At 40.0% G+C, this 16,239-nt stretch overlaps 1 pseudogene; it reads right to left on the bottom strand.

The window, feature by feature from the left end:
- Window positions 1-3,695: 3,695 nt before the first annotated feature.
- Window positions 3,696-11,905, bottom strand: LOC129399859 (39S ribosomal protein L32, mitochondrial-like; annotated as a pseudogene).
- Window positions 11,906-16,239: the final 4,334 nt, after the last annotated feature.

Raw genomic sequence — 16,239 nt, 5'->3', positions numbered from 1 at the left:
CTGAGCATACAGTCAGGAAAATTCTCCTGAACATAGATGGTTGTGGCTTGTGTCCCTCCACATTCCACACCCAAATCCCAAAAAGTGTTCAGAATACCTACCATTTTCATTCATCTCAATCTTTAAAATTCCTAAGTACCTACTTTGAGTGCACTAGGTTAATGGAATTAACATTTCTCAAGCTACTTGGAGATATTGAGATACTTCTGTTTGTGATTTTGTGATTTTTTAAAATTTGCTGTGAGAACCACATATTCTGCTCTTATTTTTGTTATTTTTGTTGAATTTCTTCTATGGTACCTGAAGATCCCTGGTTGTTGTAGGGGAGGATTTGGAAAACAACTCTATTTAATGCAATCTCTTCTTACCTATTTTGAATACTGTTTTTTGATTATTCTCAAAAGTTTCAGTTCATTTTTCTTTGTAGCCTTACTTTCATATCATCTGAATCAATTGGAGTCCTACCTAGTGTTATAGGTGGAGGGAGTGAGGTGCAATAAATAAGCTGATATTAATTCTGTATCACCATCATCCCGTTGCTCATAGATTTGCTCAAGTGGGCACCAGTAACATCTCCATTGTGAGACTTATTGTTACTTTTTTGGCACATCGAATATGCCACAGGGAGCTTGTCAGGCTCTGCCATGTGGGCAGGATGCTCTTGGTAGCTTGCCAGATTCTCCAAGAGGGATGGAGGAATCTAACCCAGGTCAGCTGCATGCAAGGCAAACGCCGTACCCACTGTGCTATTGCTCCAGTCAAAACAAATGACCCAGACATGATTCAATAATAATAAGAAGAAAAGGAAGTAAGAAAGAGGGCAGGGGAGTCTTAAGATGACTGCACTCATTTACGGATATTAGGGAGGGTGGAAGTATGTGAATAATACCCAAAGCCAGTAGAAACCAGGGCTAAGAGAGCTGGTCCAGGGTAGGAAGCTTGCCACATAGGAGGAGGGGGAGGGCAATTAGGACAGAGAAAGGACCACTGTGAAAATGCAAAATGGAAATGATCACTACGGACAAGAACTGAATGCTGCAGGGAGGTAAACTGATATGCATAATACCTTTTCAGTAACAGTGCTGCAAATCACAGTGCCTAAAGGGGAAATTAAGGAGAGAGAAAGAGACAGACTCAGAGTCAGAGAGACAAGAAAAGTGTCTGTCATAGGGGCAGACTGCAGGAGCAGAGGGGGAGGTGGCAGGAGTGAAACTGGGGACATCAGTGGTGGGAAATGTACACTGGTGAAGGGACAGGTTTTAGAACAGGTGGTATGAATGAAAATCATAAATAACTCTGCAACTGTGAATCTCTTGGCAATTCAATAAAAATTATTAAAAAAACAAATATATAGTAAGTAATATATAACACATTCAAATGAATTAAAAATTACATAAAACATATGACTAAAAGGGGTCAGATGTATCTATTAATTAATTATTAATAATTATTTATTAATTGGTAATGGTTAGTGAAAATATTGACTGTTGTGAATTATTTATTTATTACTCTTAATGATTATTATTATTAATCACAATAAGACCTTGAGACACAGGTAAAGATTACATATTGGAACTGTCAATATTACTGGGAAAAAGTTAAATCAGCTATTCTAGCACAATACATATGATCTTAGTATGAGGGAACAAGCTCAGGATCTCATTCATTCTAAGTATAATGTGACCACAAAGCTATATACTTGACCAAAGTTTATGTATTGTGCTCAGGCATGATGCCAGTAGACATAAACATTTAATGAAACATACTTTATTACCAGTATTATTAATTACACATAGTATATAAATATCTTACTCTGGTAGGCATTATCAATAACTAGAAAGCATTTGTTGTGTATCAATTCTGTGTATATCTATTATTATCATTTTTAAAATTTTTATTTTATTGAATCATATATCTATTATTGTATATACTCTTCACAGTTCTTCAGGAACTTTACCAGTTGTGAGTTGTTTTCCTCTTGTATTCACTTTGCACTGGATCTTGAACCTGAAACATAATAGATACTAAAAGTTATTGGTGGAATATACACCTTAAGTCTGAATGAGCAGAATGCCGTGCTGTCAAGGGTATCTGTGGGAGGATGCTAGTTAGCTGAGCATCATCTAAATTCATGTTTATATTGAGCATTTAGCTTCATCAAGTTGTTAATTTGTACTATTTCATAATATGGTGCTGAAGATATGGGTCTTAGTTATCATTTGTAGAAAAACATTACTAATGATAATCTTTCTTTCCATAAAAAGTGAGGCTGGTATATAAAATTTGAGTCAACTTTCAAAATTCTAAATGAGGAAGTTCTAGAGTTGGTACCTTGGCTTGATGATCAAAGCTTATCCTTTTTCTTGCCATCTTAGCATGTTTTGTTTAAAATGTAATTTAATTAATTTATTTTTTGAAGTAGATAGTACTATTGAAACTAATTTAGAAATTTGTTAAAGGAGAAAAAGGGAGAGTGCATGTTCAAGGGGAGCAAAGGTTTCCCCAGGTGATACAGGCAAACAATCAAACATTATATCTCCCTTTTGGTACCCATCTTATTTATTACGTCTGAACTTATTATTATTATAATGTTTTAAAACTTTGGTTATTGACATTCTACAGACTAGATAAACCATTTGGTAAATTATTTTTCACTTAATTAAAAAAAAACAACACAAATTTTATCAATTTTGTAACAAAATATGAGATTTTATCTTTTTATTAACTAATCTATTGAAAAATATTTTTTCAGAATTAATCTTAATTTTCAAGAAAAGAGTATGATAAATAATAGGGAAAATAATCAGCTTTGTATGAGGTGCTACTATCAATTATGAGTTAATAAAGCTGTATTTTCTTCTTGTAGCTTATCATTTAATGATATTATACAGAGTGTGAAAGTAATAAAATTATACCTTGTGTACATTTTTTTTTTACAGAATCTCAATTTTATTCTTAGATCCAGTCAAAGCGTTGTTTAGAGGGATTCCAAATCTTTGGAACTGTTAAGGATCTGTGGTGACCAAATAGCACTTCAACATACTATAGTTGTATTTATATCTCATGAAATCAGTCGCCATACTTTGACAGAATGTTAACATGACGTATTACAGAATCACTACAAATTCCCAAGGAAGAAATGTCCCACCATGTAGCTTCATCTCACTATAATAAAGGTCAATTATGGATACAGTCTTATTCATGTAGGTACAAGAGGTGGGTGTAGCAAAAAAAAACACTAGGAAAACACTTAATTCTTGCAATGAATTTTAAGTTGCTTAATTTTTCTGTTGTGTAAATTTTGTGTACTTAAAGCCTTGTACAGTAGTAGACATTAATCCATTGAGGTTTACATAAGCAAACATTTCCATTGATTCAGAACTCCCTAAATCATCCAGACACAACTTAGTATTTTGTATTTTTTTTTGCTTTTTGGGTCACACCCAGCGATGCTCAGGGGTTACTCCTGGCTTCGCATTCAGGAATTACTCCTGGCAGTGCTTGGGGGACCATATGGGATGCCGGGAATTGAACCCAGGTCGGCCACATGCAAGGCAAACGCCCTACCCACTGTGCTATCGCTCCAGCCCCACAATTTAGTATTTTAAGCTATATTGATATTAAAACAAGCACAAATAAAAACAAAAAGTCTTTTCTCCTTCACATGAACTTAGATCCATAAAGCATCTTTATTATCAATTCTGAGTGAACCGGGATGGTCTCTTCCGATGTCGTTCGATGATCCTCTTGCCCTGATCTTGTGCAGTTGGTGTCTCTCCCGCATACAGCACCACAGTCTTTGAGGTGGGCGCCTTGAAAGGACCCCCTCTTGCTTTCCGATCTGTTTCCTGATTTCTGCAGTCTCCTTGCACACCTTTTCATAGCAAAAGCCACAGAGGACGTGTTTCTGTTTCAGGTGACCACATTCCGGACAAATGTCTATATTGTTCTTAATCTTAATAAGATTCTGAGGGTTTCTTCTTCTACACCGGTTCACTTCAATGCTGCGCCTATTTTTGGGAGCTGCCATCCAAAAGATACTATCCAAAAGGCTGGAAATCTCATTCCCATTGGTATCATTTGCTGGTTCTGTAAATATAGCTGGATTTTGGACTGCTAATACTGGTCCGCAAGGCGGGCCGGCCGGGCCAGGCGGGAGCGTGGGCAGCAGGCGCCACCAACAGCTCCGCAGCAGCGCCCAGGCGGCCGGCCACGTTGGGGCCCCCTTGTGTACATTTGTGTATGATGTTGTTTGATTCAGTAAAAGGATAACCTAAGCTAGAGCAGTTTAGGTTAAAATTTGAAAGTAAGTTAGTTTTTGGTATGTTAAGTTTGAGCCTATCGTGAGATATAAAAGTCAAATTATTGGATGTAAAATAAAGCCTAAACAGCCTAAAATTTGGTTTATCATAAATGGAGAAAAGTACGGATTTAAAACTATGATCAAACATGATCTATAAGAATGTGAAGGTTGAGTGCTAGAAAGAAAATATAACAGATGAAGTTGAATCTTAAAGATGACTCCGACATGAGAAGACTTCAACTACTGTGGGGTTTTGGTTCCAAGTCACTGCAATGAAGCATTTTTCATAAAAAAAAAAAACTGAGTCAAAATGATTTTTTGCTTTCCCAGTGTACATAAAACACGATTATAGAAGAGTATAGTTATTTATAATATGCAAAATAAACAATGTGAATGTGTTACTGAAAAACATGTTATTGCTAAAACTTTTAGCATAATCATTGGAGGCTTTGGTAAATCATATTCTGGCTGTTGGAGGATCTAAGGATGAGTGCAGTAAAATGAGAGATGCCTATATAAGAACAACCATGACTAGTAGAACAGGACATGTAACGTACTCATTTCAAAATAAAGTTTACAATGTAATAAAAGAAAGGAATTTCTGATATTGAGAGTGTAATGCAGTTTAAGAAGTTAACATGGAATATGGTATTGTGAATATCAAAACTATACAATAACGGGGCTAGAGATATAGGTCAGCAAGTTGAGTGAATGCTTTTATACTGGAGGCTTGCATTTCATTTCTGCCTCTCATGGCCCCTGACCACTTCTGGGGAGAGTATTCCAAGCCAGGAGCTAGGAGAACTAACGTATAAAACCACCCTCCGCACCCTAACCCTCGCCCTCCTCACAACCACACCAACTAACACAATCTCATTAAAAGAAATCACTATATCACTGTCATCCCATTGCTCATCGATTTGCTCTAGCTGACACCAGTAATGTCTCCATTATGAGACTTGTTACTGTTTTTGGCATATTGAATACCCCATGGGTAGCTTGCTGGGCTTTTCCATGCAGGAGAGATACTCTCAGTAGCTTGCCGGAGCTCTCTGAGAGGGACAGAGAAATCGAACCTGGGTCAGACACATGCAAGGCAAAAGGAATCAACAGAGTATTTTGTTGCCATTGTTTCATTTCTTTTCCCATCCTACTTTACTTAAATCTAGCAGACAAATACTTCGATGTTTCATCTCTGTTCTGAGTCCATGAGAAATCTCCGCTACAAATCTATCATTCAGGTTGCCTTGCTTTTGAATTTTGGGTATTTCCTGGAGAATTTAAATATAATTGTCACTGAAGTAGAATGACACTACACCTATAGGTGTCTGGAAATTTAACTCTTCCTGCAGCATGCTGATAAGCACTGCTAGAGCAGGAGGAGCACAGGGTGAATCTTGTCTTAGTCACAGGGCCCTCTGCTTGCAGAATTTGAATGAGAGCCTTGCATATTTTAAGAATGAACTCCCAGCTAAGCCCTATCTTGTCCTAGCTCCCAGTTTCTGACAGATGTCATTTGTCACTCCGTCTACACATGGAGTATATTTTGGGTTTTCTCTAACCATCTATATTGATTACTAAGTCTTTTTGTACAGTGTACCGACATTTAAGTGCTCATCAGTGAAGTATTTGGGATTGAGAATTCCACTGAAGAAAGCAAACTGTTATATTTTTTTCTCCTCAACTTCTCCAATCAATAGGCATTTAGGAAAAAAGTGTTGTTTTAAAAAATACTTCCCCACACAAGATTAAAACTTGGATTTCTTGAGCCCTTTCTTTAAGATACACTACTCAATCAACTGGTACAATTCCAGTTGCTACAGTGCAAATAGCTGGGGAGATGGCACAGAAATGGCTGCTGGCATGAAGGCGTTTATATCTATACTGAACTCCCAACACTTGGACCCGGTTTCATCTGTAAACTAAACCTTCTGCTTTTCAGTTGATGCCTGCCTCATGAACTGCAGGAAAATGAGGTTTCCTAATAGGATCACATTTCTGCTTGTACCATGCGTCACTGGAATCAATCAGAACAAATAATGCTGAGAAAACTGAGAAATAGCAAAGGATTATTAGTAAATATGATCTGATTCCAAAAAACTGCATAACCTAAGAGAACGATTTGTGGATATGACAGTAGATATTGCCATTGAATATTATTTTGCTGCAGCAGAATTGTCGCTACTGCTGTCAGCAGACAGCAGGTGGTTGGATGCTGGCAACTCTTATGAAAGCCATTTATATTACAGTACATTTTATGTAAACAGTGACAATAAAAGCTAAACTGTTCCAGGAATATGATACACATATTAGAAATAGGTTTTCTTCAATAAGAATTTGGACAATTTGGCCTGAATTAAAATAAAGGATAAGTTTAAGATCCCACTGTTGTATTGATACTCTTTTGGCTCAGTGTTTCTGGTAAACTATGTACCACAGATACCCAACAGAGATTCTTGTTAACCTTGAGAATTTTGCCACTTTGGAATATCATTTCATTTTTTTTTCTAGGTTCCAGACTGGTTCAATGTTTTAGGTTTAGGACACTACAGTTATGCGTTTTTCCTCTCCTTTGAATCACAGCCACAATATTGTACTGTACTTAAAAAAATTAATATCATCCAAATTACAGTTATTAATTATTGGGTTTTTGGAGTGCAACATTTTAGCACAAATCTTTCTCCAGTGTTAATTTCCCTTCACCAGTATGCCACCACATCTATTCAAGCGTAATCGTCCAATTTGGGTTGTTAGGCATTCAAATGAATCGATGCTCATGGCCAAGTTCGTGTTGACAAGGACACCAATACCACCAATGCCTCTGCTGTCACATGTTCCGAGGAACAATTCTTCTCCAGTGTCGAAAATGGCCTGATGTGATTCATGTCTCCTTGTTTTGGTTAGACAAATGATATTGTACTTGATCTTCTGTGCTTGCACCATCAGGTCCTTGAAGGATGCTTCTGATGCCAGTGTCTGTGCGTTGAAAGTGCAGAAAATCGTTTTAGTATTTCTTTGTTTTGGCAGTCTAGTTCATCCCTGAGATTTTTTTAAGCCTCTCTTTGCTCATCTTTCTTAATGCTGCCATATTGGGGGCTCTTTCGGTGACAGGTGAATGAGGCCAATTGTTGTTACTGTTGTTGGCATATCGAATATGCGACAGGTAGCTTGCTAGGCTCTGCAGTGCGGGAGGGATACTCTCGGTAGCTTGCTGGGCTCTCCAAGAGGGACGGAGGCTTTTAGAGCAGCATCCAATTGCCCTTAGAGTTGTTACCATGGTTCACACCAAATTTGAACCCTATCAAATATGGTGCGGGATAGTCTTATGGTGTATTGTGTGGCCGCGAGGGGTGGAGTGATCCTGAGAGTGGTTTGGAGTGTGGCAGTGGCTGGGTAGTGGATGTAGTGGGGGTCGGCCAGTGAGGTATTTATCTGGTTTGGGTAGGGTTGGGTGTCTAGGTTGGACCCCTCCCTCACATGCCAGAGATTGGAGGAGGCAGACAGAGGATCTTGTTTCCAGGTTTTGTTGAACCTAGAGTTCAAGGTCTCAAAGTTCTGCTTACCTGGCTTTGCAGGCTTCAATTGTGCGTGAGGTTCAGCCCAAGTGTCCGGAGAGTGGCCTGGAGCATGGCAGTGACTGGTAAGTGGATCGACGTGGTTTGGTGCGAGCCTCAGGCAACCACAAGCTAACGTCCTAGCTCACAAAGCTGTGAAGAGATGCGATAAATAAAGACCTCAAAGAGAGAAGAGCAGCAGTGTTGGCTAGTGCAGCAGAAGCTGGAAAAAGTATTTGCAATGCCAGCCTGTCCTTCACTAACTACAAGACCAAGATGACTGCCCTCCAACGTCCCTATGGATCTAGCACATCTTCCAGAAAGGCCATTTCGTTGGTAAAGACACGAACAGCAACTGGTCTGGACAAAGTCAGACCCGAACACCTGAAAAATCTGCCACCAGTACTCATCAATACACTGGCCTGACTCTTCACACACTACCTGTCTGAATGCAAGGTTCTGTCCCAGTGGAAAACCAGTAGGACCGTTCTGTTGACCAAGAAGGGAGACATCCACGACATCGGCAACTATCGCCCAATCTGCCTGCTGTCTGTCATCTACAAGTTGTTCACTCGTGTCATCCTGAATAGAATAGACAGAATACTAGACAAAGAACAATCATGCAAGGAAGCCCGGTTCCAAAGGGGATTCAGCAGGATAGACCATATCCACACAGTGACCAAACTCATTGAAGTTTCTTGAGAGTTCAAGATGCTGCTCTGTCTAACGTTCAAAGGCCAACTTAAAGAAGGCCTTTGATTCTATTGAGACTGAGACGGTCAAACTCAGTACATCAAGATCCTCCACGAGCTGCATTACATATTCACCCCCAGGATCTCACCATTCTACAAGGAAGTGATCATTGATGTAAAGAGAGGGGTGTGGCAGGGTGATACCATTTCAACTCTTCAATGCCGCTCTTGAGAAGATCATGCGATGACTGGAATGGGAAGGAATTGGAGTGAAGATAGATGGTCGGCAATTACACCACCTCCGCTTCACTGGTGACATTGTTCTCATAACACCAAACATTAGCCAAGTGGCACAAATGCTGGCCGACTTTGACCATGAGTGTGGAAAGGTCAGATTACAGCTGAATCTCAACAAGATGATATTCATGAAGAACGAACCGGTCCCTGAAGCTCCATTTGCTCTCAATGGAACGAACATCTCCGAATGCAGCAGCTATGTGTACCTGGGTCAAGAATTCAACAAGAGGAGCGACTTGGTGCCAGAACTGCGCAGGAGTACAAGAGCAGTGTGGAATGCATTCAAGAGCATCAAAGAAGTGGTTAAGAGAATGAAGAACCTTCGACTCCGGGCATATCTTTTCAATTCCTCCATTCTTCCTGCACTACCATACGCCTCAGAGACCTGGACCCTACGAAAACAGGATGAGAATGCTATTAGGGTATCCCAAAGAGGAATCAAAAGAGCTGTTCTAGGAATATCATGTCTCACTCAAGTGAGGGAAGGAATCCGGAGTTCTGACCTCCGTCAACGGTCAAAAATCAGGGATGCTGTCTTGTTCTTAGAATGATCACAGACTAAGTTCTTAATTTATCTGAAGTTCTGAATTTATCAAAGTTCTTAATTTATCTGAATTTATCTGAACTTATCTTAATTTAACAAAAGCAAACAAAATAGTTTTAAAACAGAAACAAGACCCTGACCCCTCTCTCCCTCCCTCTTGGCCCGGTAACTGGGATTTTCCTTCTAAGACCCCGCCCAGTGTGGAGGAGCTCTCTGATCGCCGCCCCTGCCCAAGGTCTGGGGCTCTGAAGCCCCCATACCCGCCTCACGCCTCTCAGTCACCTCTCCACAGCGCACTGACCCCCTCCTCCTCTTGCTCAGGTTGTTTGGGGCGTGTCCTCACATCAGGGGGCGTGGCCTCCTTCTGGAGCGGTGGCCACTTACGTGGCCGCAGTTATTTCTCCCATTCTATGCATTGTGCTTTGGCCACAATCGATATTATCTATTCCTCTGAAGAATACCCTGGTCATCTTAGTCAATATACATTAATAGTCAACTAGCCTATCCTACCCTAATTTCATAAAAACTGTCAGTGAACACATTAAGCTGCACATAATGTTCTTTGTAAAAAGATCATAGCCCCATATCTTCAATTGAGGCCCCTCTCAAGCTAAGGGAGAGCGCTTGACAGTAAAGCCCATAACAACATGAAGAAACAGCAAAAATCCCCACCACCAGGAGAGACAGAACAGAGGATCTCAGAAACCTCAGCAGGGACTTCCCAGAAATACAACCTCCTCTCAGATAAAGAATTCAGAGAGGAAACCGTGAAGATGGTTAACGAACTGAAAGCAACTATAAAACTAACATCCAATAAATTAAGGGAAGATATGGATGCAGCATTGGAATGGTCCACCAAAATAATCCAGGAAGAAATGAGAGCAGAAACTTCAAAGCTGCGTACAGAAGTCACAAAATTAAAAGAATTGGTAGATTAAATAAAAAAAACTCAGTAGGAGCCCTCAATAGTAGAAAGAATACAGCCGAAGACAAAATCAGTGAGCTTGAAGACGAGCTGCAGAAAGCATATAGACAACAAAAAATAATGGCAAAAAACCTCAAAATGGCTCTAGAGTGAATTAGAGTCCTAGGGGATGACCTCAAGAGAAACATCATAAGAATCATTGGAGTACCAGAAGCAGAGGGAACCAATCCCAAAGGAAAAAAAAAACACAATTAAAAACATCATTGCTAAGAAATTCCCAGAGCTAGAAAATGCAGAACTGTTGTTCTTGTAGGTTTTTTCCTTGTCTTATAGTAGCCCTTTGAGTCCTTCTTTTAAATTTGGTCTTGAGTCTATGAAGTTCCTGAGCTGTTGCTTGTCGGTGAAATAGTGTATGGTTCTTTCAAGTTTAACTGAGAGTTTAGCCGGGTAGAGTATTCTTGGTGAGGCATTCATTTCATTAAGTTTTTTCACTATATCCCACCATTGTCTTCAGGCTTGGAAGGTTTCTTCTGATAGGTCTGCTGTGAATCTAAGGGTTACTCCTTTGTATATGATTTCCTTCTTTGATCTTGCTGCTTGCAGTATTGGGTCTCTATCCATGGCATCCATCATTCTGACTATGATATGCCTTGGGGATTTTTTATTTGAGTCTCTTCTAGCTGGGACCCTCCGGACTCCTTGGACCTGGATGCCTGCGTTTTCTAGCTCTGGGAATTTCTTAGCAATGATGTCTTTAATTGTGTTTTTTTTCCATTATTTTGTTACAAGAACAAACAGCACTATCTTTTTAAAAAAATTGTATTAAGTAATGAGTCACGATGAGGGTACAGTAACAGATTTACACATTTTCATACTTGTGTTTCCCTCATACAATGTTCGAGTACCCCTTCCTTTACCAGTGTCCATTCTCCACCCCCAGAAAACCCAGTATCCCTCCCACCTCCCAATCTCTTCCCCCCCCCATGGCAGGGCATACCTAAACAGCACTGTCGGCACTTTCTCATATGATATGAACCATTTTTGGTTTGCTTTTTGGGTCACATCCTGTGATGGACAGGGGTTACTCCTGTTTCTGCACTTAGGAATTACTTCTAGCAGTGCTCAGGGACCCTATGGGATGCTAGCAATCAAACCCAGGTCAGCCTCATGCAAAGCAAACATCCTACCTGCTGTGCTATGGCTCTGGCCCCTGATATGAACCTTTAAATGTTTTGCTGAATTCTTTTTTAAAAAATATTTTCTGAAATTTGACATAAATATTCATCATGCCAAATAGTGTGTAATTGTATATTTTAGATATTTCTGGATGTGGTATCAGGCAAATTTTGAGTCATGCAATAGACATGCTCACTTTAGAGTTTTCAAAATTTGGAGAAAAAATAGTATTTGGTTATAATATTTTTAATGGGAGAACTCATTTGTAAAGAAATTTTTTTTTAATTTTTCTTGTTAAATTTGGATACTGACCTTATAGGTTTGTAAAATTTGGATACTGACCTTATAGGCTTGTAAGATTTAGATACTGACCTTATAGGTTTGAATGATTCGTAAGATTCTATAATGCTTCATAGTTCAACATTGGGCACAATGTAGTTTCCAGTACTTCACAAATTTCATTTAGCTTTTCAAAATATCCTATTTTTGTTTGATTGTGGGCCATATCTGGCAGTGATCAGGGATTACTTCTGTCTCTGCACTCAGGAATTACTACCCCACTACATATACAGTGTCGGGATTGAACCCAGGTGGCCGAGTGCAAGGGAAATGCCCTAACCATTATGTGAAAATACCCACATTTTGAGTGTAGGTTGTTTGTAACATTATCATAGAAAGCATTTTATTTGTGAAACTTTAGCTGCAAACCATCAATTAACATTTTTATTTGTAAAATATAAAATGTATTTTTTAAATCTCAACTAGTCTAGCTAAAGAATTATCTGGTACTTTTAGGAATCAGCTCTCAGCTTTGTCTTTCTCTATTGATTCCTTATATGCTATTGTATTTACTTGTGCTCTAATATTTCCTCTGACAGTTATGGATTTATTTTTATCTCATTATATGTATCTCAAGGCAAAATTTTATACTGATTTTACCCTCTTTTGATGTAAATCTTTGTAGCTGCTGCCAATGCATTGCATAAGTTTTATTATCTTTAATTTCAGATTAAGTTATCTTTAGAATATTTTTAACTACCTTGTGATTTTTCTTGGAATTACTGATCACGTAAGTGTATGCTATTGAATTTACAGGAATAATTTTCTAGGTATCCTGTCAGAGGCTTCTAATTTGATGACATTGTAATTGGAAAGATATTTTAGCTTTTTGGTATGTTTTATATTTGTTAATAATTATTTTATGGTGATGGGTGTTGGAATTAGGTGCATAAAAAAGCTATTGATAGTAATGCAATGCACTGACTCTCAATCTAAAGTTAAAAAATAATAATAAGTGACAAACAATTTTACAGTGATTTCTTTGAAAGCCATGGGGTAAAGCAAAAAAAAAAAAACATACAAACAAAACCTGAATTTTTTTTATAAAACAAAGGGACAAAAATGCAGTGTTTGCAGATTGGGAAATGTATCCCAGTGTTTGCAACTTGTATTGTTGTAGGCCTTCATTAAACTTGATTTTCTTTGGAATTGGCAAAGAGGACGCTTAAGCCCCTTAAAGATTTTTTGTGATCATGTGTTTTTCCTGGCCATGTGGGTCAATTTAAGCACTGTTAGCACTGTCTTCCCCTTGTTCATCATTTGCTCGAGAGGGCACTAGTAACATCTCCATTGTGACACTTATTGTTGCAGTTTTTGACATATTGAATATGTCATGGGTAGCTTGCCAGGCTCTGCCGTGCAGGCGGGATACTCTTAGTAGCTTGCCGGGCGCTCCAATAGGGATGGAGGAATCGAATCTGGGTCGGCTGCGTGCAAGGCAAATGCCTAACCGCTGTGCTAGGCAAATATTTTATTAGTTTAATTTCAAGGAATTACTTCTGCTGTCCGAAGCAATTTTTGGTTGACCTGTTATTATTAATATTTCCTGTTGAACCTGCAAGTGAAATAATTCATTACTGCTTTTGTAAGTATGCAAGTAGGCAAAAATATTCTCTATTTCAATATTGTTTTGCATTTTGTGGATCATACGATCTTATCAATCCAATGAAATGAGTTTGCTTTTGGCTGGTGGTCAGTCATCAACTTAATATTGTTCTTCAAATTTATAGTAAATTCTAGAATTATACTTGGTTTTTATTTGGGGCCAACACCTGGACGTACTCAGCGGCTTAGTCTTGGTTCTGTGCTCGGGAAAACTCTGAGTGACCACGTGTGGTACAAGGGATTGAAACCAGGGTCAGCTGTTTGTAAATTTAAACAATTAATTTAAACATTTCATAATACACTACATGTCCCTCCAGCTTCACCTCTCACAAATTAAGGTATTTGTTATGTACATTTTTCATAATTGTCTCAACTATGTATTAATTTGTATGGTTAATATATTAAAATGTATCATTAATTATAATTAATTGTCTCTTAATTTTCAGAGTTTGTAGTGTATTTGCTTTCAAAAGCAGTTTTGCCAATTTATTACTCTACTCTTAAAGTTATGAAAAGCATTCGTATCTTTCAAGTGTCCTGTTGTCCTCCAGAATGACTAGACTAATTGGGCACAATTAATAAATAAGGTCCACTCTACTGTGTCACTTGAAAGAAGTAGATGAGTACTTAAAATGGCTTGGAACCTAGTCAAGATAAATATCACTGTTGTTTTGTGAAGGGTGTGAGTGAACTACTTCCGTAATCATTTTGTATAAAAACATGATTGTCTACTATAAGCATTTGACTAATTTGGAGGAGCTCAACCTAAGAATAATAAGCCATATTCTGTCGGTTTTTTTAATGTTTTTGTGAAAGAGAAAAATATGGATCATCCTAGTCACAAATTGCTAATTAAAATGTATATTTTAGTGAGTGTAGGATGCAAATATGTACTTAAGACAAATTGTAAACCTCTGATAGCCTACTTATCCCTCTCAGAGAAGCTGGCTAGCTACCGAGAAAATCCTGCCTGAATGGCAGAGCCTGGCAAGCTCTCCGTGTCATATTCAATATGCAAAAAACAGTAACAATGATGGGTCTCATTCTGCTCACCCTGAAAGAGCCTCCAATTGCGACACCACTGGAAAGAACGTGTAAAGAGAGGCTGGGACTCAGGGCTAGGGTGAATGGAAATGTGCCTGCTCTAGAAAATCAATGATGAACAAGATGACATTGATACAGTGATACAGTGATAGAAATACATGTGTAAGAAGCCTGAATTTATACACGCATCAGGATGGTTGAATGGTAAAAGTAGAAATAGATGGGTTTTGAAATTAGAACTTAAAAGTTCTAAATATATGTTTGGAGATTATGGAGAACACTTAAATTATATACATATAAATGCCCAAATTTGAGCTAATCATTAGACTTATTGTCTATATGTGTAGGGAGCCAGAGCACATTGCGCATGCATGGCGGAGCCAGAGCACATTGCGCATGCGTGGCGGAGCCAGAGCACATTGCGCATGCATGGCGGAGCCAGAGCACATTGCGCATGCGTGGCGGAGCCAGAGCACATTGCGCATGCGTGGCGGAGCCAGAGCACATTGCGCATGCGTGGCAGCCATGACAGAATGACCTCATATGGGGTGATTGGCGAGAGCCAATAGATGAGCACCACGTCAGAGGCGGGGCAACCAGGCTATATAAGGACTGCCGTTACCCGGGTTGTTGTTCTTTCTCTTCGTCAGTTAACTGAATAAACGGCTGCAGAAGGATCCTCAACCCGTGTCGTCTCACTCTTTGCTGGCAAAGGGAAATCGCGACGCGGGCGATGGACAACTGGTGCCGAAACCCGGGAAATCCATCTTGCACCGTGAGGAAGAACCCCTCCTCTTGGAGGGAGGATTCAGAACTGCAGGGACGACTGCTCGGAGAGGCGTGCTGCGGACCACTGCCCAGTGTTGGTAAGAAAAGAATGCCCGTTTCCTGGTGGTGGGGAGCACTCTTTGTCCTCCTTATTTGGATTTGCCTTCTCTTTTGCTCTTGTGTCTTTACTATGGGCACTGAGGCGACTTGGAAGATGGTTCAAAATTGTTTGGAGGATGAGGCATGCTCCATAGTGGTCAGGGAAGGCCGGCAGGTGTTGGAAAAGGTCCAAGACAGTCTGTCAGAAACCAAGCGATCAGAAGGGCTGGGCGCGCGTATGAAAATACCCAGCAATAAGGAAAAAGGACTGCCCGGTGGGGGCAAGAAGTTAGAAGGGAGAGGGGAAATAAATAAGGAAAAAGGACTGCCCGGTGGGGGCAAGAAGCTAGAAGGGAAAGGGGAAATAAATGAAACAAATGACCCTCCTGCTGCTTGTGCACCTCGATCCGCCTCGGACGAGGCCGGGGACTTGTACCCCAGGTGTGACGTGGCTGCAATCAGCTTAGACCTTAGACATAGACCTAGACATAGCCCCTCGGAGGATTCCTCCCTTAGTTCCGAAGAGGAGGATTTATTACAGCGAAAAGCGGCCCGTTATGAAGCAACTAAGTACCATCCTCTGGAGTCTCAGGCTCGCGGTGAGAGGGGCTCGACACGCCCCTCGCCTTCCGCTCCTCCCCCTCCACCCGGTGAGACAGGTAACCAACTCACAAAGGTCATTCAGGGGCCTCAGGAACCCTTCTCTGATTTTGTTGCACGCATGACGGAGGTGGCGAGTCGCATTTTTGGTGACTCGGACGCAGCGACCACCCTTATCGAGCAGCTCATTTTTGAACAAGCGACTCAGGAATGCAGGAATGCCATAGCCCCGAGGAAGGCTAAGGGCTTGCAGGATTGGCTCAAAGTCTGCCGCGAGCTCGGGGGCCCCCTCT

Source organism: Sorex araneus, chromosome X (assembly GCF_027595985.1).
Source record: "Sorex araneus isolate mSorAra2 chromosome X, mSorAra2.pri, whole genome shotgun sequence".
NCBI lineage: Eukaryota > Metazoa > Chordata > Mammalia > Eulipotyphla > Soricidae > Sorex > Sorex araneus.
The sequence above is the reverse complement of the archived record's forward strand: the minus strand, read 5'-3'. Positions and strand labels throughout refer to the sequence as shown.